Source organism: Podarcis tiliguerta (assembly GCF_965153285.1).
Source record: "Podarcis tiliguerta genome assembly, chromosome: 5".
Classification (NCBI taxonomy): Eukaryota; Metazoa; Chordata; class Lepidosauria; order Squamata; family Lacertidae; genus Podarcis; species Podarcis tiliguerta.
The window spans coordinates 95,360,487-95,387,970 of NC_139538.1; the positions used below are offsets into that span (position 1 = coordinate 95,360,487).

The 27,484-nt window shown below is 45.3% G+C and overlaps 1 protein-coding gene across 11 annotated transcripts in view; it reads right to left on the reverse strand.

The window, feature by feature from the left end:
* The window catches only part of SHISAL1 (shisa like 1), a gene marked incomplete at its 3' end in the record, with an annotated part of 185,738 nt that overhangs the window by 69,683 nt on the left and 88,571 nt on the right, over positions 1-27,484 (reverse strand). For 4 of the 11 annotated variants that reach the window (XM_083440969.1, XM_083440959.1, XM_083440967.1 and 1 more), the window contains exons 1-2: positions 13,326-13,586; positions 9,339-9,507 (exon numbers count right to left, since the gene is read on the reverse strand). The exons of 2 other annotated variants lie outside the window; for them this stretch is intronic. Of the gene's footprint in view, positions 1-9,338; positions 9,508-10,258; positions 10,495-12,148; positions 12,228-13,325; positions 13,587-27,484 lie in introns of those variants that run through there. 5 more of the 11 variants (XM_083440960.1, XM_083440965.1, XM_083440966.1 and 2 more) reach the window with 4 other exon arrangements.

A 27,484-nucleotide genomic window follows, 5' to 3' on the forward strand; every position in this document is an offset into this window, starting at 1 on the left:
TTGTTGGACCGAGTCACAGCAAGGCAATCTGGAAATACTTTCATCTTTAAAATTTAATCAGAAGTGTGTAATCTTCTACGTAAAGATCACAGAAAATATGTTACACAACATTACAGAGTGAAGTGGTAGCCTCCCATAGCGGTTCTTTATTTTAATAAAAGTTTGTGGGAAATTACATGCAATTGCATGCAATTTGCAATTCAGCACCAGAATTTGTTCTTGATTTTGCCCAAGGCTTCAGCAAATTGTCAGAGGAATTTGAAAGACAAAAGGATGGGGTGGTTTTTTGTTTTGTTTTTTAGAAGTGGAAGTTAGCAGAGAAAGATGAGAGGCAGTAGGAAATTCAGATTTAATACCTTCCTGAATATTTTGGAAAGCATTGGAAACGAAGAGACTAATTGCTGGAAAATGACTAGAAAAACATTTCTACATTGCAGTAATGATGTTACATTTGCCTTAAAGAGCCATCTCACATGTTACACTGGAGTGCAGCCAGGGGACAGTTGTCAATCTAACTTGTAAACTATCCTTTCTCAACCTTGGGTCCCCTGATATTGTTGGCGGGGGCGACAAAACAGCTGGCATTATTAGATGAGCCATTATTAAAAATCAATGTCATAAACTCCCATCATCCCTAACTAGCAGGACCAGTGGTCAGGGATGATGAGAGTTGTAGTCCAACATCTGGAGACCCAAAATTGAGAAAGGCTGCAGTATCAATAATGTCACTTATATCATACACATTTCCAAACAGGTGTTTTCACATTTTAGGCATACAACAACATTTTAAGGAGCTAACTTATGAAGCAGCCCAAAGCGAATAAGCAAGTGATTTAAGAACCTTGCCACACAGGCAAGCAAGGTTTGGACTAATAAAGAATTCTGTTCTCCTAGAACAAGCGGAGCTGTTTATTTCTGCTCATCTTCCATCCCCTTTAGCAGCTAATTTTCTCTAGGGGCTGGTAGGGGGAGGAGTAGGGAAAATTAGGTGTTAAAGGAGAGGGAAGATAAGTGGGAATAAACAACTCTGACTGCCTCTGGAAAAGCTTTCAGAATTCTCAGTGGAGTCTGTCTTGCACACGGCTATTTTGGATGAGATGAGAGTAATGTGGAGCCAGACTCTGATACGTTCAGTCAAGACGACCCTATTTATCACTCATCAGAAAAGCAGAAAGACTAAATAATAGCAACTGCTCCGTCTCGTAACAGGTTTGTACAACGATGGAGGTGTGCGCAAGAGAGAAAGAGATTTGGAGTTGTGTTTTTTTATGAAAAGTCTGCAGATGGCAATTCAGCAGACTCCTATACCTCTGTTTTAATGATATATAATAGTTTGGGGCATGACCTACACTCTTGCTGTGTTGGTAAGAGCAAGGCCATCTGAAAGAGCCCTGGGAGAACCTCAGCTACACCAGGAAACCCAACTCCTCCAGGGTCTGATGATTCACTTCATTTATTGCACTGCTATCCCACCTTTTCTCCAAAGAGCTCAAGGTGGGGAACATGGCTCTCTTCCTCCCCATTTCATCCTCACAGCAACCCTGTGAGGTAGGCTGGGCTGTGAGACGGACAGGCCCAAGGTCACTCAAGGACTTTCATAGCTCTCACGCTACATCAACCCAACCAGCCCCTGCAATCATCGTTTGATCTTCATGTGCCCCCTCCATGAGAGGTCTGGAGTGTGGCAGATTGAGAACGGGCCTTTTCTGTGCTGGCTCCCCACTTGTGGAAGGCTCCCCCCAGGGAGGCTCACCCGGCACCTTTTCTTCCGGGCCTTGGCTAATTAAACAATCTATGGCCATTTAAACGGTGTGTGTATGTGTGTGTCTTTGTGCTTTACAGTGGTACCTCGGGTTAAGAACTTAATTAGTTCCAGAGGTCCGTTCTTAACCTGAAACTGTTCTTAACCTGAAGCACCACTTTAGCTAATGGGGCCTCCTGCTACAGCACAATTTCTGTTCTCACCCTGAGGTAAAGTTCTTAACCGAAGGTACTACTTCCAGGTTAGAGGAGTCTGTAACCTGAAGCGTCTGTAACCTGAAGAGCCTGTAACCCGAGGTACCACTGTACTATGGAGTGTATTTTTCCTTTTCTATATTGCAACCTGTTTTGTGATTCTTGGATGAAGGGCGGCATAGAAATTTTATAAATAATATGTTTAAAAATAGCTGAGCAGCAATATGAGCATCCCAGTCTGAAACTCTAACCACACCCCGCACTGGCACAGCTATGACACCCAGGAAGTGGCAGAACCAGAACTTCCAGCAGCATTGGCCAACTTGAGAGCCCTTTCCAGTGAATTCATTAGGACAATTATGAGTGTACGCTCTTATAAATAAACATATTTTGTTTACTCTTTGCATCGTTCTTTTATCAACCGTTAAATTGGAGAATGCTGATGAAAAAGAATTGTTCGAGTGGGCTTTGCTTGTGATAAGGCAGGGCATTTGATGAATAATCAGGATTTCCTCCCTCCCTTTTAAATTATGGTTTATTTCATGCACCCACCACCTTGATTGAAATGTATTGAACCTGTTTTAAATATTTCTTTTTATATTAAAAAAAAGTTTGGAAAGCATTGTTTATTTATATAATAAATAAAATAATAAAATATTTCTGAGTGCTTTACAAATAAATCAATAAATTATAGAATAAAATGCACAACAAGCGTAATTATTTTTTAACATAAAAACACCTAACAGCTAAAAGCAATGTAACATAGCAGAGATAAAATTAAGAGTTAGAAGGCCTGAGAATAGGTCTTCACGTGGTGAGCCTTCCTGGAGTGCCTTCTGAAGAGACCTCGCGGAGGGTGTACAAGGATGATCTCTGTGAGCAGAAAAAGCTCACCACTCATCACTTGAACATTTGGCTTCCCCTCCCCTATTGCAATTTTTTTTGGGGGGAATTTATTCTTCCTCCAAAAGGGGGTGGAAGGAAAGCAAATGCAGTAAGGCAGGGATACCCAATTGGATACCCTCCAGAGATTCTTGGGCTCCCCCTCTCAAGAGACCCAACCTTCATGCTAAAGGTCAGAGATCCTAGATAGCTGCTCTATACCGTGCCAAGCCATTAGTCCATCTAACTCGGCACTGACTACATTAATTGGCAGCAGATCTCAAGTATTTCTGGCAAGGGTCCTACCAGCCCTATCTGGTGATGCCAGGGACTCAACTTGGGACCTTCTGAATAAGTAGCAGGTGTTCCTTGCATGTTCCTCCTCTCCTGGGCCAGAGAAGGCTGGAGGCAATCATTTTAGATTTCAAACCAAATTCTGATCCTGTTGACTTCTGGCATGTTTAAACTATGGTTTGAGAACAAGCCAGGATCTGAAGCCATGGTTTGATGCTAGATTGTTCTCACTAACTTTGGTTGAAACAGGCGATAGGGCTCAGAGTTCAGATGTCATGGTGAACCATGGTGAGTTTTTTAAAGTGGAAGCTTTCAATCTCCTCCTTTGATGTAGGGAGAGTCAGAGTGTTTGAGCCCGAGGTTCATATATACGGAGGTAAGCCATAGTTTCCTGTTTGAAATGGGCCAATGCAAGATGCTAGCAAAGATCAGCACTTTATTAGAAACTTGCATAATCCTGTACGGATTCATTGCGTTTTGGATCTCATTTGAGAGGATGAATGAGCTTTGAGGGAAGATTACAGCATGCCCCCAAGGCATTTTTGAAGTAATACATTATGTTTGTGGTATTGACAGTTCTAGTTCAGTTGGACAAATGGGTCTTTCCTCTTGCAACACCAGCAAAAAAAGAAAGGAAAGGAAAAAGATTTAGTGGGGAGAGAAGGGGGAGGGGCGGGAACTACTCTGCTTCTCAAGAGTGTTGCAGGTGCCAGAGCCAAATACTTGCTGCAGAGAGTATGGTCATTTCCCAAAGCTAGTTTATAACACAAGTTTTTTAAAAAAAGAATTACACCACACTGGAAACAGAAATATTTAGATATGCCATCTCCTGCCATAAATGAGAGGCTCACTGCAGATAATCTGAATGGAACACAGTTTGGAAAGTCTGCCTTAGAGACTGAGTTTGCATTGTGGCACCAATTTTACTGGCCCCTTCCTATTCCTTTGCATAAGACTTATACAAAACCAGCAAAAGCTCCTGATGTGACACATAATGAGAAAAGTAAAGGTAAAAGGCGAAAGATTTATACGATCTGAAGAGAAACCATGTGGCCAGCAGGACTAAGCCACTTCTGGCGAAACCAGAGCAGCACATGGAAACGCCGTTTACCTTCCCGCTGGAGTGGTACCTATTTATCTACTTGCACTTTGATGTGCTTTTGAACTGCTAGGTTGGCAGGAGCAGGGACTGAAAAACAGAAGCTCACCCTGTTGCGGGGATTCGAACTGCCGACCTTTTGATTGGCAAGCCGAAGGCTCGGTGGTTTAGACCACAGCGCCACCCATGTCCCTATAAAAAAAGGGACGCGGGTGGCACTGTGGGTAAAAGCCTCAGCGCCTAGGGCTTGCCGATCGAAAGGTCAGTGGTTCGAATCCCCGCGGCGGGGTGCACTCCCGTCGTTCGGTCCCAGTGCCTGCCAACCTAGCAGTTCGAAAGTACCCCTGGGCGCAAGTAGATAAATAGGGACCGCTTACTAGTGGGAAGGTAAACGGCGTTCCGTGTGCTGCGCTGGCTCGCCAGATGCAGCTTGTCACGCTGGCCATGTGACCCGGAAGTGTCTGCGGACAGCGCTGGCCCCCGGCCTCTTGAGTGAGATGGGCGCACAACCCTAGAGTCTGTCAAGACTGGCCCGTACGGGCAGGGGTACCTTTACCTTTATTCACCTAAAAATGTCTATATGCCAAGGGTGCTATTAAGGAAATAATGAAAGAAGCAGCTTCTAAGCCAGGTGCACATGAAAAGTGTGTTTTATTTGGCCCAGCACCTTTTTAGGGAATAATGGAGCACTATGAAAAATGAAATTCTATATATGCATCTGAATAATTTCAGTGAAGGAACTTTAAAAAACAACAACAACCTACACACCTCAAATCATTGTGATTCTAAACAACAAGAAACCTATAGAAAGGAACAAACTTCAAAGAAAAAAACAGTATTAACAAGAACATTCAAAGCATTTACATCCAGAAGTTTCTTCCTTCTATTTGAAGTAGTGTTTACTCCCAGGTAAATGTGCCTACGATTGCAACCTAAGCTAGAATGTACAGGGCAGTCCTAAACATGTCTACTCAGAAGGCAGAATTCAATGGCACTTACTCTTGCGTAAGTGGGGTTAGGATTGCAGCCTTTGCTCTGTGTTTGTGTCATTTGTAAACCATTTTTAGATTACATTTGTTACATAATATGGGTTTCTTTTATCCCTAAAATTATTCAAGTGGACATCTGTAAAAGAGTAGTGCTCCTGATGAAGAAGAGTCTTTGGGTCCTAATGAACTCCAGATTCCTAGAGTACTTTGGAGGACAAGGCACTTTTTCGTGCCTTCTCTCTTGCAGGCTGCTGCGAAAACACAGAAAGAGCTAGAAAAAGAGATGCTATGCCTAAATTCCACATCAAATCTTTCCTTAATTAGCATACATTTTCCCAGGAAAAGCCAGCTGAGATGTTCACAGGCTCCGGGTGTTAATTTATTACCCATCCCTCTGGCCCCTGGCCATGCCCAGGTCTTCACTCACTACTTAATTAGCTAATGAAACTTTCCTGCCAGCTGACCAAAGCACACCTGGGGCTTAAGGTGGGGACATCACATAACAGAAAGGTGTGCAAATGAATAATGTGGCATGGCCAACCAACAACCCCCTCCCCCGCTAAGCAACCACAGACACACCACACTAGCAGGATTTAAAGCATTTTTCTTCCAGGCTTTGCAAGAAGGAAGGTTTTTCTTTTGCTCCTACCTGAAAGCCAAATATCTTTTGTGATGTAAATTAACATTTTAATTGCTTTTATATCGGAATGCAATTATGTTCTGAGAAGTAATTCTGTGCAAACAACAAGCCTTTATGCTCACTTGTCTAATGATTTCATTAGCAAATTTGTTCCATTTAGAAATCCAAAATATATATTTTCTTCAGTGCCATTACTTTAAGCTTCACTAAAGCAACTCTCAAGCCACTCAAGGACAATAAACTTAGACTGTTTTGGAGTGGAAAGAGGTTGACTGCCGGACAAACCACAAACATTTTATATTCATGCAAAGTGGTTGTCTAAGAGCATTTTCACAGATCACTTGCAAATGTATGAATGTTCTATGAACATGCATGACCAAAAGCAGAGGGGAGTACTTTTTAAAACCGATTTTAAATACAAGCCAAGGTAGAGTTTGCATGAGACTCACCTATGTCATGCCATACTCCCTTCCCCAATACGGCAATGAAACTTTCATAGTCCAGGTTCACACATGAAACTACAGCATGGCTACGATCAGAAAGACAACAACAAACCATGGCTTATTTTTCCAACAAAGATGCTGGGCCAGGTCTGCATATACTGCTAAATCATTTATGAATGAAGATTTTTTTAAATAAACGAAAGAAAACCATGGTATAATGTTACATCGGAATCAGGCCATTTACCAGAAGAGAAATGGGTGGGATTGGGGGGAGGGGTCTTCAGAGCCACAATACACCATCAACAACAAAGGTGTGTGGGCAGGCAAGCTATGAAATCTGTTCAGCAGCAAGGAATTTTTTTGAACTTAGATGGATGTTTAGTTTAACTTGCATCAGTCCTCCGATTATTGCAACTATAGCCACAGACTCAAGGGGTCCAAGAGAGATTTGCACGTGAAAGTGCTAGAAATGAGTTGTCAAGTACACCAATCTCAGTTCACTATGCATCCACTCAGTCCCATTCTGAACTCTCCACTGTCGTTTGGTAAGCCATGTTGCAGAAATTCAAGCCTCACAGTTCACCCCGGGAACTGACATATTGCCTTCACTGCGTGTTTGCATGAACTTGAGTTTACTGGAAGAGTAATTTTTAAACCCAAGGCCTACTGCTCTCATTTATTAATAGGGATGAGGAAGGAATACCGTAACTTTAATGTAGACCCAGCTGATCCTATCTGGGCAGATCATGACTAGGATCGGAAAGGAGTTCTGAATCCACAGTCAAGTGGATTTCCTTATGATGGAGTCTCAGGGCGGCACTTTTGTTTCTAAATTTCCTTTTAGAATCTCCAGGGAAGTCTTCTAGCTACCCAGGTGGTTTCTTGAAGCCATGTGTTTTGAACAGAGCAGAGGAGCAAGTCACCCCAGAAGCAATGGGACTTGGCGATGTTCTGCAACTGTCAGAGGAAACTGTACAGCAAAAACACAGCTGCCTCCATGTAAACACTGGATCCACATGGAAATGGGATGGAGCAGACTTAGTCCCACCCCCTTGTAGAACCAGACTGGACATGAATGGTTTTTACACTTAAGTACATAATGGTCAGGGGTCTCTTTATCCTTTACCTACATTGGGTTACTACATTTTTCTCCTCCTCCTCCTCCTTTGTGTTTAACATCAGTGTGCTATCAAAATCAAATGTGTAAAGCTTTTCCTGGCAGAGAGATTTGTAGAGGAAACTTACACCCACAGAATGCATGTGCGTCAAGCTTCTATGATAAAGCCACAGCAGCAACATCAGGAAAGGAAAAGGCAACCCTAATTTCTACCTCATTATACATTTAGCTGTCAGTGATATCCTAGGTGTTATACAGAACACTGAAGGAAGGATCACTGAAGATAAGCTGCCAGTCATGATAACGAAACAGAACCCCACCCTGTTCATTTTAAGCCTAAAAGCCAACTGCAGGCAATGGCCATCCCTCTTCATGAGCTGCTGGTGGCCTTCCAGAGGCAAGTGGCTGACCTCTGCTGGAAAGATTAATCTTGGCTGATCCAGCAAGGCTATTCTTAAGCCAGTGTGGTGTAGTGGTAACAGTGGCGTAGCGTGGGGGTGCAGGGGGGGCCAGCCACACCGGGCGCAACATCTGGGGGTTAGGGTTAGGGGGCGCAAATCCACGGGTTAGGGGGTGCAAATTACTTGCCTTGCCCCGGGTGCTGACAACCCACGCTACGCCACTGCGTGGTCAGACTAGGACCTGGAAGACCATGGGACCTACTCAGCCACAAAGTTCAATGGGTAATCTTGGGTCAGTCGCCTTCTCTCAGCCTAACCTTCCTCACAGTCTTGGTGCGAGGGTGAAATGGGGAAGCAGGGTGGGAGAGTAACCATGTGAGCCACTTGGCCTGCTTTGGAGGAAATGGAAATAGAAACAAAACAAATAAGTTTTTCTGCTGAGAATCTAGAGCCTATTCTAACTAGGCCTTCCATGTCAGAATGGACACTGAGAGAAGATGCTTGTCTGAATCCCCACCAGGAATTGAGAGATACGAGCAAATGCGTTCTTTTCCTTGGTTGCAAATCCACCCTGTTCCACACATCCACACTGTTGCTCAACTCACAAATTCACTCTGTCATTCAACTGCAAAATAAAAAAATTCCTTCCGGTAGCACCTTAGAGACCAACTAAGTTTGTTATTGGTATGAGCTTTCGTGTGCATGCACAATTCTTCAGAGACACACTGCAAAGTCGGGCAAAAATCAAAGGTGTCCATTTAAGTGCTTTAATAGCATTCGGGCCTCCCCACGCCCAATTCAGTTAACCTGCATTGCCACCATCTACAAGCGATGTTTTGCCCAATTATCTGATGTCCCCCTCTCCTTTCTGCTAGTGCTGGAGAAGCCCCTTCCCCACCCTGCCTAGCCCAAATAGTGCCCCACAGTGCCCTCCAGGTAGACTCAGGTGCAAATCCATAGGTGTCCTAGTCTACCCCTTCACTTTCACCATCCCTACTCCAAGGTGCACGCCAGAGCAAATGGCAAACAGACAAGAAGTTTTTCAATCTCTCTTCTCAACTTTGTGCAAGATCACTAAACAGCCAAACACATCTTCATTTCACCCACACAGATTGAAATGTATGCACAGTGCTGGCAAGCTCACCCTCACCTTTCTTCTCTCTACACAAATGGAAGGGAAAAAAGATACACAGGAGGTGTGTCAGAGAGAGGAAGGGACATTTGCTTTTAAGCAGGATAATAATGGTCCCCCATTCTTCTGTGCAACTATGAATACTGAGCCTAGCCAGAATGATAACCAGAACAATCTTAGGGGTCACATCGTCATGGAAACAAGTTTCCACTAATGAGCTCTCCAAGAAACCAGTGATTAAAAACGGCAAACATTGACTCATAACACAAATGTACAAGGAGCAGTCAAAAAAAAATGTTTTAAACATTGCAAACAAGAATGCTAACCTTTCCCCTAGAATAATAATAATAATAATAATAATAATAATAATAATACAGCGACATACCTGGCTCACTTCCTTCTTTTTTAGTTTCTTCAGCTGCATGCTCTCCCCACACCCAAGAATGATTCAGGTAAGCTGACACCAGAAGTTTCCTAGGACAGCTGAAAAACCGATGTCCAGAAATACAGAACAAATCTTCTCTAGTGCCTTGTTTTCTAGTCAGTGGTTCTTTCTAACAGAAGAAGAGAAAAGAGACACTCTTTGTCTATTTCTGATTGTGGCAATGCTGCCAAAATCTGTTTTAGGACCAAAACAGGCAAAATGTGGCGAAATATATATTCTGTTCTCCTTGACATTTTCTTCCCTGTTTTAAACTTAGGCCACTTCCAGATTGTTGCCAGTTTGCAAGTGGGATGCAATCATATTGAGGTTGTGTAATTAAAGTAGATTTGTTCACTCTTGCACAACAAACCTACTTCTAAAAAGGGACAGGAATTTTTTGCAGTAAGGAAAGCAAAGGGAAATCCTCTGGAAAGTGTGGTATAGCAATTGTTTGATACAACACCGTACAACCTTGCTGCAAACACATCAGAATAAATGCTCAATAGGCAGATCTGGAAGCAATGCCCTGGAGGAAGAAACAGGTGGAGAAAAACTCTCTTTTATCAGATGTTCAATTCTTCTGCCATACTTTTCAATCATCCCACTGAAGTTACTATTAGCCTCACTGTTTTATGCAGCAGAATTAACAGCAGCTTGAAGGTAGATTGCGGTCAAGGCATGGAAACAAGGGTTGAACTCTCCGTATCCCTACTCTAATCAAATGGTGTAGCCCTCACAACTCACAAACAAAAACCTCCACCAAATCTAATCAGAGGCGACAACAAAGACAGATCTGGTTCCATAAACACTGAAATCAAAGCATTTTTAAATCCAAGTCTTATTGAAACTGGCCATCAGGTGAAGCCACCAAGAAATTTTACATCCAACAATGAGCCAGCAAATTTGCTATCTCAGTTTTGAATGCACTGCAGTCTGCAAGGTTAAGTGAGGTATATTCCACAGAGTCCTCCAGGAGGGAGGGAGAGACTGGTATCTGGTAGCAATATCCCAGTTAAGAAAGCTGGCTAGAGGACCACAGCATGCCAGCCATCAGGTAGAGAGAATCCTGGAATTGGAATATTCAAAAACCCGCTGAGTCGGGAGCATGAACAGAAGAACAATCCTATGCACGTTTAATCTGACTCAAGTCTCACTATGTTCAATGTGGCTTACTTCATGATCATCGTATTTTGGAAGGCAGTCTGGGTAGCCATGATATTTCAGCCTAACCTTCTCCACTGAGAGTGAAAGTTACCCATCTTCCTGTTCTCATATGACTCACCTCCCCATACAGCTGTGAATCCAATTAGATGTGATGTGGCACCTTAGAAGAATCTTTTTCCTTGGCTGGGGGGAGTCCTGTGAGGTCAGGACCATTTGTGTCAGAGCTGCAGTACACCCTCCCCTATACAACACTGCCCTGATCCAAGTCAGCTCCCCCATCCAAGTCCCCCCCACAAAAAACCCTATTAGCCATGGAAGGGAATATTTAAGGGATTTATGATGCCAGGGTGCTGAATGTGGATCTCCCCCATCTCGTCTACTTTTTGAGCTCCTTTTCCCATCTCTTATATACTGTTTCTCTTCCACCTCTCCACCAGCACTTCCCCCGGAAGCCAGAGGTGCTCTCTTAGAGAAAACAAATACATGAAATGATTAAAATAAAATGTCCCAGGATCTTTCTACTCAACAAACCAGGGGAAATTGTTTGACTGGGATTAAACAACAAACAAAACACCCCAGCCATCTCTCTCAGAAGTGTTGTATTATTTTATAAACGGAGAGAAGCCAGTGCATATATATAATGGAGAGTTATATTGATGTCAACTAGTGATCAGGAAAGCCACCTCACTGTAAAAAACATCATTTCCTCCAGCCTTCGCCAACCCTGGCATAATTTGGACTACAGCTTCTACCAGTCTCAGCTCCCACATTTGTGAGGTCTGAAACACCTGCCGGGTACCAGGCTGGCAAAGCCCGGTCTACCTGATATTACCCTGGGAGAAGTCCACAGTGCCCAAGCTCCCAGGATCCTACCTAGCCTTTTTACTTCAAAGGAAAGGCAGGCAGGCAGGCAGGCCGTTATCCAACTGCCCAGCTAAGAGGTGGACCAATGAGCACAAAGGCAAACCTTGCCATTTGCAGCCGTGATCCCCAAATCCTCCTCTCTTCCTCAGTTGCACAGAGAACATTTATTTCCAATCTTTACTTTGAAGTGGATTCAAGATGCACAGATGTTTCGCACAATTCAAATAACTTCAACCCCCAATGCCCAGCTTTCCTCCCCCCTGTGGCCCCAGCTGGTGGGGCTGATGGGAGTTGTAGGGCAAGCCATCTGGGAGGCCACAGGGGGAGGATGACTGCTGCTTGTGTCTGGGTTCAGGCTGTTGTACCCTGCCCCACAAACTGTCTGCCCAAACAAAATTTCTGACTAAGGACAGGGCTGTCCCAAGACAGTTTGCTACCCGAGGTGGAACCCGAAACGGCACCACCCTCCCTGCTAGGGAAGAAGGGGTGACTGAAGACCTCAGTGGCGTAGCGTGGGTTGTCAGCACCCGGGGCAAGGCAAGTAATTTGCGCCCCCTAACCCGTGGATTTGCGCCCCCTAAACCTAACCCCCAGATGTTGCGCCCGGTGCGGCCGGCCCCCCCTGCACCCCCCACACTACGCCACTGGAAGACCTACATCAGGAACAAGGATAAAATAAAGATCTACATGGTGATCCTCTGGCCCCGTGGATCCTGCCTCCTGAAGCAGTTGTTCCACCTTACCTAATGGGCAGGCAGGCCCTGCCTTAGGGGCAGCCCAGTTTCCAAAGAGGCTGCCTCCCTTTTCGCCCGCTAGTCCAGCTGCGCGCCCTCTCTGTCCTCCGACTTGTGCCCCCCCACCCCACCCGAGTGTGCCGCCTTCTGGCCAGCGAAACTTCGCCCTCGCGTCGAACAGCGAAACCGCGCAAGCGCTAAGCAGCCCACGGAACGTCCTCGATCCTGGACGGGGGGACCGGAGCCGGCCTGGTCTCGAGGGGGACCCCGCGCTCCTCTCGGGTGCAACCTGCTTCGGGTGGAGCCTGGGGCGCTCGCTTCCCGCCCTCGGAATCCCGAAGTCCCGTCTCCCCAGCGAGCGGTGGCGCACGCATAGGAACGCACGGGACCTGCGCCCAGGATCTCCCTGCGCCCGGAGTGTTCTTGTTGTTTTAAAGAATAGACGCGCGAGCGATCCAGAACCGCAGGCCAGAAAGAGGCGAGCCTTCCTTGCGCGGAGTTAAGTTGGATTCAGTTGCTTCCGTTTGCCAACCAAAGCAGCAAACTCACCGGGAACCGGAGCGTGGTCAAGGGACGTAGAGCCACGCAAAACGAGAATCGCGCCGTGGGCGCCCGTTTGGGGAACGTTTGTATTGGATTACCTGAACAGGTGACGCTTGGAAGACCCCCCTCGCGCTGCTGGCGGTACAGGAATAACGGACTCGTTTCCAGCCTGATCCTTCCTTGGAAGCGAGTCCCATCGAGGTCAATCGGCTTCCTCGGAGGAGGCGGCACCGCTCTGCGCGCTTGCCCCGGAGCGAGTCCATTCGGGTCTCAAGCCAGACTTTACATTCGAGTAAACCCGCCCAAGTGCGCCGAGAAGTGAAAGGTATGCCCACGATCGCTAGCTTCGGAGGGAGAGCTGCGCTCTCGACGGGGCATCGGAGCCCACGGCGCCCGGAGCAGCTCGGTCACCGCGCGGTACCCACTGCGCCCCCGCCTCCGCGCCCGAGGCTGGGACGGCAGCGCCCGAAGTTGGCCGCGTGGCTGGAAGCGCGGTCGCCGAGGCTCCGGAGACCCCTTTGGAGAAGCGACTCGATCGGCTCCTTTCGCTCGGAAGCGAGCTCCGGAGAGCAGCTTCCCGGTGCCTCGGGGACGGGGAGGAAGGGAAGAGGGAGCCGGGGTCGCGAAGGGGCGCCTCACTCACCTGCCAGGCGAGCAGCTCCCCGCGGGGAAAGGGCTGGAGGCGAGAGCGCCATCGCCCGGGGCAGCGCCGGGCGCCCTCCTTCCTGGCTTGCCGCCTTCCCGGGGCGCGGATCAGGGAGCGCCCCACATCCTGGCCGGGCGAAGGCTGCGCTTCTTGCCCGCTCCTCCGCCGGGCTGGGCTCCGGCTCCGGCTCCGGGGAGGGAGGGAGGGAGGCGGGCGGCGGCGGCGAAGAGCAGGCAGGCGGGCGGGCTCGCTGGCGCCTGCTCGCAGGTCGACCCCGCCGGCGCGCTTAAGAAGCGGCGGAGGGGGCGCAGCCGCGCCGCGCGCCCTGCGCAGGGCTGGCGAGGCACGAGCAGCTCCTCTCCGGCAGGGGTCGGCGGGGCGAGGTCGAAGGAGCTGAACTCAACGGGGCGCCAAGCAGCGGGCGGCGTCACCGGGTGGGGAATCCGCCCGGCGGAACCCCGCGCGATCCGTTGCTGAGGAAGCGCGGGCAGGATCGGGCTGCGCTCCCAGCCTGTTTACTCGCGAGCAAGCCCCACTGCCTTCAATGGGACGCGCCGTCTACTGGCAAGCATTGCTTCTTCTAGGTAGTAAGTCCCACCGAACTCATGTTGGGCTTTCCAGTGGCCTCTGGTTTTCTGGGCTGTTGCAAAAGCCCTGCAGTCACAGACTCGTTCCCAAGCAGGTGTGCGTCGAAATTTGCTGTTTCATAGAATCCTCTCCTAGGCAAAAGAGCACTGGAGAGAGAGAGAAAGGCTACAGTCAAAGCACCAAGGGATTCAGTGGCGTAGCGTGGGCTACCTCTGCCCGGGGCGGCACAGAGGGATTCCATTGCATTGGCTGAAGTTCTGGGCATCTTCACTTGAAAATTTGAAAGCAATGGAGTCAGAGCAGATGGTTTGTGTTAAAGAACTTAGTAAAATTCTGAGGGAACCAGTGCATTCCAATGGCCATTGGGTAGCATTTGCTTTCTTTGTGTCCCTTAGAATTAGGCTACATCTGATTACTTCCTTGAAAACAGTTCTCATAAGACATGATGTCACACTTCAGATGGATGGATAGATGGATGGATGGATAGACAGACAGATATACATAAATTATATTGCCTGTTTTATGGCCTGGTTTGCAAAGTTAATTATAATTGTACTTGCCAAAGAAACAATATGGAGGCCAACTGAAACAGGAAGACAGGACTTGAGTTTCCATGTGGGTTTTGAAAAAAGGATAAGCTCTTCGTTCACTTAATTACAACAACAATGGTTCCAGACACTTTACAGTGTCATAGCAAGCCTTGACATGGGGTGTCATTCTCTCCCCCCTCCCCCTAATATTACCCTGGGGTGTGTTTTTTTTTAAAAAAGGCTAATTGTAAATACTTCAGATGAAGTCATTCCTTTTAAAAGAATGTTTTTAAATTTTTTTGCTAAATCACCAGGATAAATCCCATTTTAGAAGCCTTACATTTACAGCATAGAACTCTTGTTTTCAAGACTTGTTTCCCTTGCTGTATATCCCCCCCCCCCCATTTCCTCCAAGGAGCTCAAGGCAGCATATATTGGGGGGGGGGGAGAACCTGTGACCCTCAAGATGGCTGAACTACAATTCTCTTCATCTTCCTCTTTGTCCACTGGCCATGCTGGCTGGCGCTGATAGGAGTTGTAGTTCAGCAACACCTGGAGGGCCACCACTGGCATACTCCCTTTATATTCTGGCAACAGTCTTCTGAACAAGGTTTGCCTGACAAAGAGTGACTGAGTTTCATGGCTGAGTGGGTACCTGAAGTTGGCACTTCCCTGTCCTTGCACTCTAAGTTTGGCTTTGATTTTGCATATGGATGGTATTATATTGGCAGCCTTTGTATGTCATGGCCTAGGTGTTCAAATTAAAGAAGGGCAGGGAGAAGCCCACCTCCTTTTCAAATCACAAGCACCCTGTCAGAAGGAGCAGGAGATTCAGGGAGGCACCTGAGGCTGCCCCGACTCTGAGCTTAATTGTTCTCTCTTTACCACCTTACCTTACCAGGTTACAGGACTATCTTCCGCTTCACCGTGGCTGGTGTCATTTGTTTTGGTGAATCTATTTGATTCTTTTTTCAAAAAAAATATTGTCAGCTGCTTAGATGATTCTTGATGAAAAGTGGCATGGCAATCAAATAAGTTGTAGTAATACTGTAGTTTGCACAGAACTCCTTACAAACTCTGATCCCCCATTAAAAGTTGATGCAGGAAAAGTGGTAGCTTTTTCTTTTGTTTTCTTTTCAGGAGCAATGAAATATCACAAAGTAGCCTGTAAGCTTTTTCGTTCGTTAGAAAATTGCTTCAGGCCAGATGTTAAGGCAAAATTTTAAAAGGTGTAAGGGGGATCAGAGCAGAAGATGGTACACTCTAGGAGTGCTTTTCAAACATGCAGTCTTCAGAAAGTCGTGTCATCAGCTGTGGAACCCCCAGGTTCTTACCCCGGGACTCTAGCAAATTCAGATCATGTGGGGCTCAGGGTATCACCATTGTCCTGTATAAACTGAGAATGTGCCCAGGAAGGAACCCCCAACCCCTGTATCTCCATAAGGCAGGGCAGGGAGGGTAAGCGGGCTGAATAATCTGTCTTTCTGAAAAGCTTTCCTAGCATTATCAGTTTTCTCATTTAACCCTTATGCAAGCTTCTGAGGAACTTCAGGGTTTCCCCTAAAACATAAAAAGCCATGTTTCTAAGGGAAGTAATGCCTGTTGCAGGGCGAGCCACGTTCTTGCCTGTATCAACCTGGCTGAGAGAAAACAAATTGCTAATCAAGGCTACGTTACTATGGTAGAGGAGGAGAGCCTGGATTTTTGTCTGTGGCACCATATGACCAAACAGGCCTCAATTAGTGCCTGAAGCAAACCTAGCAAATGTGAAAAGCATTTGTTCTGAGGATACGGCAAAGACGCGTCCTCTGAATAGCATCTCCTAGGAGCAGAATGACGCAGGCAGCAGTTTCTGGTGTCAACGCTGGGAGCCAGCAGCCTTTGCTTAGGGGCAGGTTAATATAAAACGAAATGAAATTGCAGCAAGCTACTCTGAGTCCATAGGCTAGGGTGGGGTATAAATGTTACCAGATAATTTGTAGTTTTATCCACCTAAGTCCAAACATTGTTGCTGCAAACAGAAACACTAGGGCAGATGGGAATAAATATCAGTCCTGTTTAATAAAAGAGCCAGGAGAGCATCATGTGAGAGGTAAATGCCACAAGGGCATTTAAGTTGCCAGTTAATCAGAAAAAAAGAACCTGAACTGCTCTGTGCTTAACAGCAGCTTGAACTATGGAAGTCAATAGGTAAAGCGCTGGTGATAAACATTTTCACCTGCCAATATATACACAGGTGCAGGGCCCAGTAAAAAAAGTTGGCAACCTTAGGAATATTTAAATATCTCAGTTTAAATGCCTATTTCATGCAAGACCTGGAAATAGACAATTAGAAAGGACACAGGAAAATGGGAAATGATTTTTTTGTATAATCAAGATTCTTGTTACCGGATACCTTCTTGTTGCAATGTAACATGAATGAAGACAAAAATGCAGAAAGGCCGGAGCTCAGAATGGATCCTGCTCTCTTCCTCACAACTGCTCTCACTCCAGCTAGGTGCTAGGATGCTCTGAGAAGCTGTGTCTAATTTTTTACCCTTACATCACAGTTGGCACAAGACAGGATGCTACCTGAGGTGACCGGATCCACTGCTCTCTTCTCCTTTCAAGAGTTTCGTTTGGACACAACTCCCCCTCCTCTCTGCCTTGCTCTGTGAAAGGGGGTCTTTCCTTAGAAAAAGGCGTTTGGGGCACGCTGCCCCAGGAGAGTGTCTGTGCCACTGCTTTTTCATGGTGGCTAGAAATGACCCTTTACATTTATGGTGTAATCATCTGCAATACATGGCTAAAAACACTTGCCCACCTTTTTTCATTTTTAGTTACTTATTTTCAGTATTTGTTTTGGCTTTCAGAATCACAGAACTGTAGAGATGGACGGGACTCATCTGTGCAGTGCAAGAATCTCTTACTCAGCATGGGAGCAGTGGCTGAGACCTGGGTCAGGGAGGAGGAGGCTGCGGAGGAAGCCGAGCTGGGATTGCTGTGGGCGGAGCAGTGGCGCCTCCACTTGGCGCTCCTGGCACTGGCTCTGCCAACAGCAGGGGGCCATGGCCGGCAGGCAACAGCGGGGTGTGCAAGGGCAGCCCCCAGCTCTCCCAGCGCGGGTGCCTGCCACCCTGGTGGCTCACCATTGCCACCCATGTACAGCCCAGCCCGGCCGAGGGGGGGGGGAGGGTGCCATCACCGCCCACTGAGGAGAGAGGAAGAGGACGGTGGGAAAGCACCCCGAGGGGGAAATGCCCTCCCCCCAGCATGTGCCTCCACCCCAGCTGCTCAGTTCACGGGGGGACGGGACGCAACACTTGCCCCAACCTGGGTGCCAGCAGCTCGCACAACACCACTGCATGGTAGCAGAAAGGAGGAAGAACAGCCAGGATTTTCTCTCTAGGAACCCACAAGTTTGCTCTTTTTGTGCGTAGCCTTGGCTTGGGGTTACATGTTTGCTGGGTCAGAAAGTGACCAATAAGCATTTATCGAGAAATGCATGCTCTGTTTATCCTTCTCCAAACATGGGGAATCTCTGTAGGCACTTTGGGTGAACATATGATGATTCATTCTATTACCCTGGTGGGGAATGGTGCTACATCTAAATGAGGCTGGCTCTGCTTAATAATGTAATCTGCTGTATTCAAAAGCATAAAGCCAGCCCTGCAAACCATTAGTTCCCCCTCTGCTTTGCAATGGCCAGCTGCTGAAAGCAGAGCAATATTAAGTCTGCTTATTTCAGAGCAGAGAATCCAGAAAAGTGTTCTGTGTAACTACTAATTCCCACTGCTTACAGATAGATGACCCACCCATGGGCTTTTACTGCTCAACACTTGTGAACCAATAAAGGAACATAAATTCCAAATGAACTGTTATTCAGTACTACTAATTCACAGCAAATGTCAATTAACAGAAATCCCTCTAAGAAGCTTTTACCAGCCTCCTGCTGGTTTTCAAGCTATTAGCAGGCCGTTTACACATTGTTATCTCTTTCTTTCTCTCATTCAAAAAACCACATGTGCAGCTGTGATCCTAAGCATGTTCACTCAGCAGTAAGTGTCCCTGAAATTAATAACACTTATGCTTTCACAAGGGTGGCAGTTCAAATCCCTGCGAAGGGATGAGCTCTCATTGCTCCCAACTCCTGCCAACCTAGCAGTTCAAAAGCACATCAAGTGCAAGTAGATAAATAGGTATCGCTCTGGCGGGAAGGTAAACGGCGTTTCCGTGCACTGCTCTGGTTTGCCAGAAGTGGCTTAGTCATGCTGGCCACATGACCCAGAAGCTGTACGCCGGCTCCCTCGGCCAATAAAGCAAGATGAGAGTGCAGCCCCAGAGTCGTCTGCAACAGTCAAGAGTACCTTTACCTTTTCCTTTTATGCTTTCACAAATGTGTCTAGCATTGCAGCCTCCAAAATGAACAAATCTTAGCTACCGTAATGTAAAATGCTGTATGCTCAAGTTATCCTCATGTCAGCTAGCCAGCCCTGAAGAGACATATTTTGTAGTATTTTACAAGGACTAGATTTTTTCTCTCTCTTGGAAAGTGTAGAAGCACTGAAAAGGCATGACTGTCAGAACTGTAGACATTGTACTACATTAGAGAATTCAGTGCTAAGAAACACAGAATTGTAGTTTTTTGCAGAATATGAACAACTCTGTACACTGGATGTATAAAATGAATATGTACCATCAACTTTGAACAAGCAGCTCCATCTTTCATTTTTATGAGTTTAAAACACTATGATAGCATGCCTGCACTTCATTGTTTTGTGGTGCAAATAGAGCTAATAGAGCGTTTCCATGCACTGCTCTTGGTCGCCAGAAGCGGCTTAGTCCTGCTGGCCACATGACCCGGAAGCTGTATGCTGGCTCCCTCGGCCAGTAAAGTGAGATGAGCGCTGCAACCCCAGAGTCGGTCATGACTGGACCTAATGGTCAGGGGTCCCTTTACCTTTTACATATTGTCAAAGAAAAAGAGTAAATCCTATTAAAACCTCTTTCCTTCTGAGGTGCTGAAGGTGTCATCCTCATACAGAATCGTAGCATTGTAGAGCTGGAAGGGACCTGGAGATAAGAACTCCACATCATCATCAATTAGCAGGACACTGAGAATGGAAAACAGGAGGAATCTGCTTGCAATTCTAATAGGAAGTGAGTGTTCAGTTTATTTTGCCCCCAAATGGGGACAAAACCATTGAGTTTGAAATGCATTGCTCCAGCTATCCATGGATAAGAGCTTTGCACAGCAAACCTTAGAAACAGTCCATCTGAAGAGTCACTCAAAAGAACTTTAATCCATTCCCCAGGCTCATACATTACTATATGTATATTAAAAATATAGTTCCAGGTGATAGCAGATATTCTATAATTGCGAAGCCTACTCTTGCCTGTTCCTTTTTGGAAGCCCCTGCTTCCATTCCTGCTTTCCTTCTGCTTGTCCTGTCCTTATCAGGGGTCACAACTGATCTGTCAGTGGAACTCCTGAATTCCAGAATGTTTGTGACAGGTAAATAACCCAGCTAACCAGTGCCAGCCATTCTTTGAGAGAGGGGGTTTCCACCATGTAAACTGCACACAGACAAGGTGTATAAAAGACGCAACCAGTTCAGAAGCCCCACTGTCTGCAGTGAATTAAGGGCCAAACTGCTGACTGTGAATGAAGAGAAGCCCAAACTCAGGTGGTTTGGACAGGGCGCCCACCACAGGGCCTTGAAGGAATGCCAACAAAGGCATTCCAATAATAAAAAAGTCAAGGAAATGACTCAGAGGCCAAGCCTTGTAGCTGAAAGCCAGACTACACATATCAGTTTCAAGGAGAAACAGCAGTTCTCTCTAGGCGGACATCTAAAAGATGGCCACAGCCCAGCACATTTGGCTCAGTTCACGGCTGCAGCCTTTGAGGGCAGCTGCGACTTCTGCAAGAGATTATCTGCCCAAGGCAATTGGTGGGGTCTTTGCTGGAGAGGGTGATGACGGAAGTAATTTATGATTTTGGCATGGTGAAAAATAAGTGGAGAAAAGAGGTAACACTTTGTGGATGTGCAAAACAACAACCTGTAATTGAGCTCCATTTCTATAACTGCCTCTTTGCAGGCAACACACATGGTAAAAAGTAAGGATGTCATCATTTGCCAACCACAGTGTGAATTTTACAGCTGGTAGTATACAGTCAGACCTGGAGCTTCCATGAAATCTGGGTGTATCTTTACTCCTTTCTCCAACTACAGGTCATTTATTGACAGGGGGAGGAATGCTGCCGAGGGCCCTGTAGCTCTGAGAATCACAGGGGGTAATGGATCCATAACACATTGGCTGACTTCCAGCTACTGGTTCTTAGCATCTGTCTGTCTCAAGAGACAATGGAGTGCACCTCCAGCAGCACAAAAGTAACCTCCCTGAGGCACAAGCTTGAGCAGGGTGTATGGAGGTCCTGGGCTGCCCAGGCAATAAGACAATCAGCCTGGCTGATGGGGTCCAAAGGAAAACAGAGCAAGATGTTTGGCACCAGCTTGGCTGCAGGCATATAGAACGCCATCCAGTCACCTTCGGGATTCCACTCCAGATTTGTGAAATGTTTACTCCCTAGCCTTTTCTTCTCCTGAAGATATCACACAAGGCATCAGAGGTTTGGGACCAGAGTTTTCCATCTCCTATATTGGCAGCCTTCCCTGGTTGATATATACCATGGCTTTATACCACTGTCAGAAGTAGTGCAAAGCAGATGGTGTATGTTTTGGAAATCATAGCTCACCCAAAACTTTGTTAGAATAGGTAGAGAAATAGTGAAGCAATTCTATAATAAAGACAACCAAGTCAACTGTGAGATAAAGCATAATATTGTGAGTCTGGGGTGCGAAACTGTGTGCCCCCTCTAATCTCTGGATCTAAATTTTGGAATAAAGTCGTAACCTGGGTGATTAAGAGGGGAAAAGGAAAGAGGCTCCACCTCAGGCTCAGGGTGCAAATATTCGTAGATAAACCACGTATCCTAAAGACACCACAGTCTCCGCTGTGTCTCATTCCAAAAGGAAACATGGAGCCTGAGGAAACCATGGAATCTCACATCACTCAGAGATTGGGGTGGCGTGCAAAAGTTAAACATCCCTAATTTCTTAGAAAAATTAAATTGGGAGCAATTAAACATCTCACTCTCCTGATTGTTCCACCAGCACAAACATTTCTGCTTGATAGATGGCATGGTGCCTCCCCTCTCCTCTCACTTTTCTGGGGCTTCCTCTGACCTGCCAGGTTGGAATTGGGGGGTGCAAGGAAGGGTGAAATCCTCATTGTGCTAGTGGGAGACCTTGTGGTGGTTTGCCAAGCATACTGGGTTAGTTGAATTTATTTACACTACAGTTGTACCTTGGTTCTCAAACATAATCCGTTCCGGAAATCCGTTCGACTCCCGAAACCGTTCAAAAACCAAGGTGCAGCTTCCGATTGGCTGCAGGAGCTTCCTCCACTCAAGCGGAAGCCACTTCGGACATTCGGCTTCTGAAAAACATTCAAAAACGGGAACATTTACTTCTGGGTTTTCGGCATCCGGGAGCCAAAATGTACGAGTACCAAGGCGTTCGAGAACCATGGAGTTTTGGAGGAGGATTTGATATCCCGCTTTATCACTACCGTAAGGAGTCTCAAAGCGGCTAACATTCTCCTTTCCCTTCCTCCCCCCCAACAAACACTCTGCGAGGTGAGTGGGGCTGAGAGACTTCAAAGAAGTGTGACTGGCCCAAGGTCACCCAGCAGCTGCATGTGGAGGAGCGGAGACGTGAACCCGTTTCATCAGATTACGAGACTACCGCTCTTAACCAACTACACCACACTGGCTCTTCTTTTTGGTAATATGTGACAGTATTAGTCAGGGCATCTGCTTGGGCAGTAATTCCTGATGTGAAAATATGGCTATTCTGAACATAAGAGGCTGTCTTATGGAGGGAAAGGCCACTGATTCATGAAGCCTAATATTCTCTCTTCTGATTTCTCAGCTCTGTTACCTGAAATCCTTTAAGATGGGAACTGTGCTACAAACCACATAAAAAACATTCTCTCTGTCTTTATGGGTTTTCTCTGAGTGGGAGTGTCGCAAATAAGAACAAGGGTCCACATTTCATCTGTGCAATGTAGGGTGCAATTTAATAGCATAAAATGCTTGTGTGCATGTGTGTGTACTACAGAAAATGATCATACCATTTCTCGGGGGAGGGGAACAATCACACACCTTCTACCTGTGATGCTTCTTGTCTCTCTACTCGGGAGACTGACAGACATGTCAGTCCACTGATTTAGGATGGGGGTTGAGAGCAAACATGGCATGATGAAGCCTCGTGAAGTCCTTCGGTTGCAGCTGTGTGGAGCTTGTCTCATGCGAAACCAAGAATTTGATTCTTTATTTTCAGGGAAGAGGAATGGACTTTCCGTCTTTAATCAGTGAAGGTTTTATTTTGATGCTGCTATAAATAAACAAGATTTCCCTTAATCTGATGTGTAATTCATTCAAATAATCTCTCAGTTGGGGCTTCACATTAATCCCTTTTATGGAGGAAGGTTGGGGGTATGTAGAAAGAGGCAGGGCAGGGAGAGAGAGGTTGAGCAAAGCCAAAATACTAATCCATGCCACGATGTTTTCTTCTGTAGGTGACTGTATGATAATAAAGACTAGTGTTTCTTTCCCCTTTAAAATTTAATTGAAAGGATTCCTTGCAGTTGATTCCTAAATGATAACAAGAGGATAGTGCTTTTTGTAGAAGAAACATGCTGAGTAAGAAAACCTTGTGTCACCAAGGGATTTCTCCACTGTAGAGCAATAAACTTTGCAAAGCTGGGTCAAGCGGTTTTTGAACCCAGAATTTGAAGCAAGTTCTGCAGTTGCTTATGTTTATTCAGTCTCCATGGATCCCATCAGACCAAAAACAAATGACAAAAAACAACAACCCTGATGTAAACAGATCTCTTTCCCACAATGTTTTTCAGCTGGACAGATTTATCTTTGTGTTGGGGCTTCACGTAAACCAAATCCTTTTAACTGCTTATGGCAGTGACTGATAAAAATCCCTTGTGCATTCATGAGAAATTAAAACTTGGATACAATACTGTGGCTTCCTAATTCACCAGTGGGGAAGCATCCTGGGTAGGGGGGAGAATTTCCTTAATGAAGTATTTTTCTTACAGGTTTTTAGTATCAGTTACTCAGTTTGAGGGGGGCAGTACAAAACACAGGGTTTGTGGTACAAAACCATGCAAAACTATTCCAAAAGTTTGGCAGCAGTTTGGACTGAATAAGACAATGTTTGATATTTGGGTGTTAGCTACAAACACCAGTTTGATGTATCAATTATTCAGTTTGGGGAGTGGTATAAAACATGTGGTTTGAGGTACAACGAAATATAATGAATTTTTAAAAATGCTGAAACCAGAAGCTTTTCTTTTAAGTATTTTAGGTCCAGAGATCCCGAAGGACCAGACAAAGTTATTCACATATGCAACCACGGCTGCACGGATGCTGTTAGCTGAGAGATGGAAAGATGGCACAACTCTGACCAAGGAAGAGTGGCAGATAAAACTGATGAACTATGCAGGGATGTCAAAACTTACAGGAAGAATTAGAAACCAGGAAGAGACCGACTTTAATAACGAATGGAGAAAGTTTATAATTTATTTTAAAAATTACTGTAAACACACACATTGGCAGCATTGACATAAAACTTGTAGCAAAAATTTGAACTATGGAGTGATAAAGGATATATATATATATATATATATATATATATATATATATATATAGCTACAGAAGAAATGCAGAGGGGAAAATCATTAGATGAAGATCCACAAAGGGGGTGGGGGAGGAAATTCAAAGGGGATTTTATATTTATTTATTATTCTGTTTTTATATTGTAAAATTGAAAATGCAAAATTTTTAAAAAATAAAATCATTTAAGGAATCATTTAAAAAACCCCAAAATGTGGGGTTTGAGGTACAAAATGGCACAAAATGAGTGAAAAACTTTGGCACCAGTTTAGAGGGGATCCCAAATTTGGGGGTTTGTTGTCAATAAAAGCTCTGAGGTAGTGTGGCTTTGACCACCATTGCTCTCCTGGCTTCCCAACACAATGGGTCCTTGGTGGTTACCAAGAGGGAGAGAGGATGCGCAAGGAGCTTGGCCTGGAGCAGTGCATGGCGGTGGGAGCTTCAGATTGGAGCAGTGGTCTTCCACCAGTGCCATCTCAATGGCTGCTAGTGGCTTAGGGAGTCCCTGCCCTGCCTTGAGATGCCTCTCTAATGGTGTGGTCCAACTCAGAAATGTGAGGACCTTCTCAGAATCACCCTGATTCACCTCATAATTTGTGTACCTTCAGAGCTGGTGCACTGGGCTCTCATCCCCTTTGATGCAACAGCACTACCCACATAGGTCTCACTGGTATCAAGCAGAACTTTAAAGTTAAAGAATAGCCAAACAGTGGATATGCATATCTTAAGAGAGCAAAGGCGAGAGAGTTGGTCCAGCTGCCTCCTCGTTTTAAAGATCACCTGGCCTGTAAAGATGAGCCAGTGGCTCAATGGTGTTCTAAAAAGAGCCACAAGAGAAGAGCACCTCCACTCCTTTCTTTGAGGAGGGTCTTCTGTTCTCCCTCTGCCTGCTCATTATGGATGCAGCAGATGGAGTGGAAGATGTTCATCCAGAAGCCACCAAACCGGGTCGAGCCCAAGTATTCCAGTGTAATTTGTGGGTTGGACAGTAAAGATTTACATCCTTTCAGCATGATTATGTGGGCAATGAAGTCACGGAAATATTCAACTGAATAATAAAAACATACCACATTTGTGAAAAAGATACTTACTGTGTGCCATGTGTTCAGGAAGTCAAGTAACCTTGTTTTTATTAAAAATTATTTTAAATTAAAAAGTATTTTCTGTTTTGATTTATACTGCCTTACCTATCACTTTTGTATCCAAAGAGTACAGGGTGATTTATTTGGATGTTTTGGTTCCATAACCAATCCTGTATGTGTGCAGAATATTTATTTTAGTCAGTCATTTAAAAAATGGATACACCGTTTCTTCAAGGCTTGACATGGCTTCCAATAAAACTTATTTTTTTAATGACAGTAGCAAGAGTTTAGACTATCTCTGGGCTCCTCCAAATGTCCTGTTTATTGAGTATTCATCCTTATTTGCTTGCATAAAGCTTAAACAGTGGTTAGCCTATGGCCAGTATTTATTGAACATTTGTTCCTTTTTTTGTGTGGGGCACTTATACAACAATGAACATTCCTTTTGATTTGCTTGCAGGGTGTTTGCACATCTTTCCATTAATCATTCGTTTACCCCACACTTTTCAATGCATTTCCCCTTCACTTTCCAAATCTCAACAACTCTTATTCATGTATTTATTGCATTTGTCATGCTTGAATTGCACAAACTTAAAATACTGCTAGGAACATGAATCCCTCAATCAGAGTCCCCACAAGACAGTCTGGAGGCATGTTGTGTCACAGGCGACACCCCAAACCCAGTAAAATACTCAGAAGCAGCACAGATAAGTGGGTGGGGATTGTTTGTTTGTGTAGGAAGTTCAAGGAGAATTCATTTTGAAGGTTGGATTTTGTGTGTGGAATATGAATTTCTCTTTACCTAAGCAATTTGCAGTGAATAGATTTCCAACTGATATGGATGGCAGGTAATGTGGCTTTTCTAAGTGCTAATAAAATCTAGACCATTTGGCCCAATTGTTTAAATTAGGCATGGAGCACCAAAATCAAGAAAAATATTAGACATTTCTGTCTAGTATTCCCCCCTTACCTATCTTGTTTGTTTTGGCCCCCAAATATACTTTTTGGGTGCATCTAAAAATTCAGTGGAACAGAAAAGGGTTGGCTGTTTTTGTGAAAATCTATTGCGTAAGGAAGTCTTAATCCCTCAGTGTAAGTGGATGCAATCTGAAATAAGAGTTTACTGCAACTGAAGTTTCGTGCTGCCTGATTTGAATATTAGTGGAACCCCTTCCTGAAATGAAACAAACACAGAATTCTGCCTTTCCCCACTGCTTCCTTTCATTATGGTAGCAGCTGCCCTTGTTTAGGAGGACACTCTACCCAGACAACACAACGCATGAACAGAGCGACAATGGACTCTCTTTGCAGGCCTCATCAGTTACCTGACTCTGCCAAGTGTAGGTGCTAGCCAAGCTTCTCCAAGTTCACTCTGCCCCACTACACCACAAGGGCTCTCTGATTTTATTTACTATTTATAAGCAAGAAAAGACTGTTTAATTAGTTGCTGTTTGGGCAGTATTATTCTGTAAGAAGAGTGGTGCTTGCTAGCATCCTTTCCACGAGATTCTATTTATGTAAGGGTGTGTGTGATACATATCTGCAGGCCTACATTTGGAAATGTGGTTGGCTGGTTTTAAGTGCTGCAGCTGAAACTCATAGTTCTTCCTTCTGTGTGCTTCCCTGCCTTTTTGGCAAGCCAAGTTAAGAAAAGAAAAAACCTTAAGAGATACTCAAAAGTGATGCTCTGGGGAGTAGTGTTTATTTGCTAACTTCATCTTCTGCAGAGCAGTAGGGGGTCCTCCTCACAAAGTATTGCTTCCTTGTGTTGCTCCACCATGGCCAAGAGTACAAACAGATTTCAAAAAGCTGCTGCTAAAACACATATTGATTTTCTTGGCAGCAACTATTGTGATTTACGGCAGGCTCTGAAGACTCATAAGTTCAAGCAATGGGCAAGATCTGCTGTGTGGATAACAGACAGGAAATGTCTTTCCAGTCTTGGCTGAATTAGTAGAATGGAAAGCTTGTCCAACATTGCATACGCAGATATGTGTTTAGCTTTACTTGAGTTTAAAAAATCATGTAGTCTTTGCTCTAACAGGATGTCAAATTAGGACAGCACTGGTTGGCACTTTCAGCTTCAAATGCTCATTTGTGGAATTACGCCAGTGACTTTTGTCTGAGATGTACGCCAACAATTTTTGTGCTATCTAGGATTTCATGTGCCATTATCCATTTCCCTAACTTGGTGCCTCAGTCCTAATCCTGTATATGGGA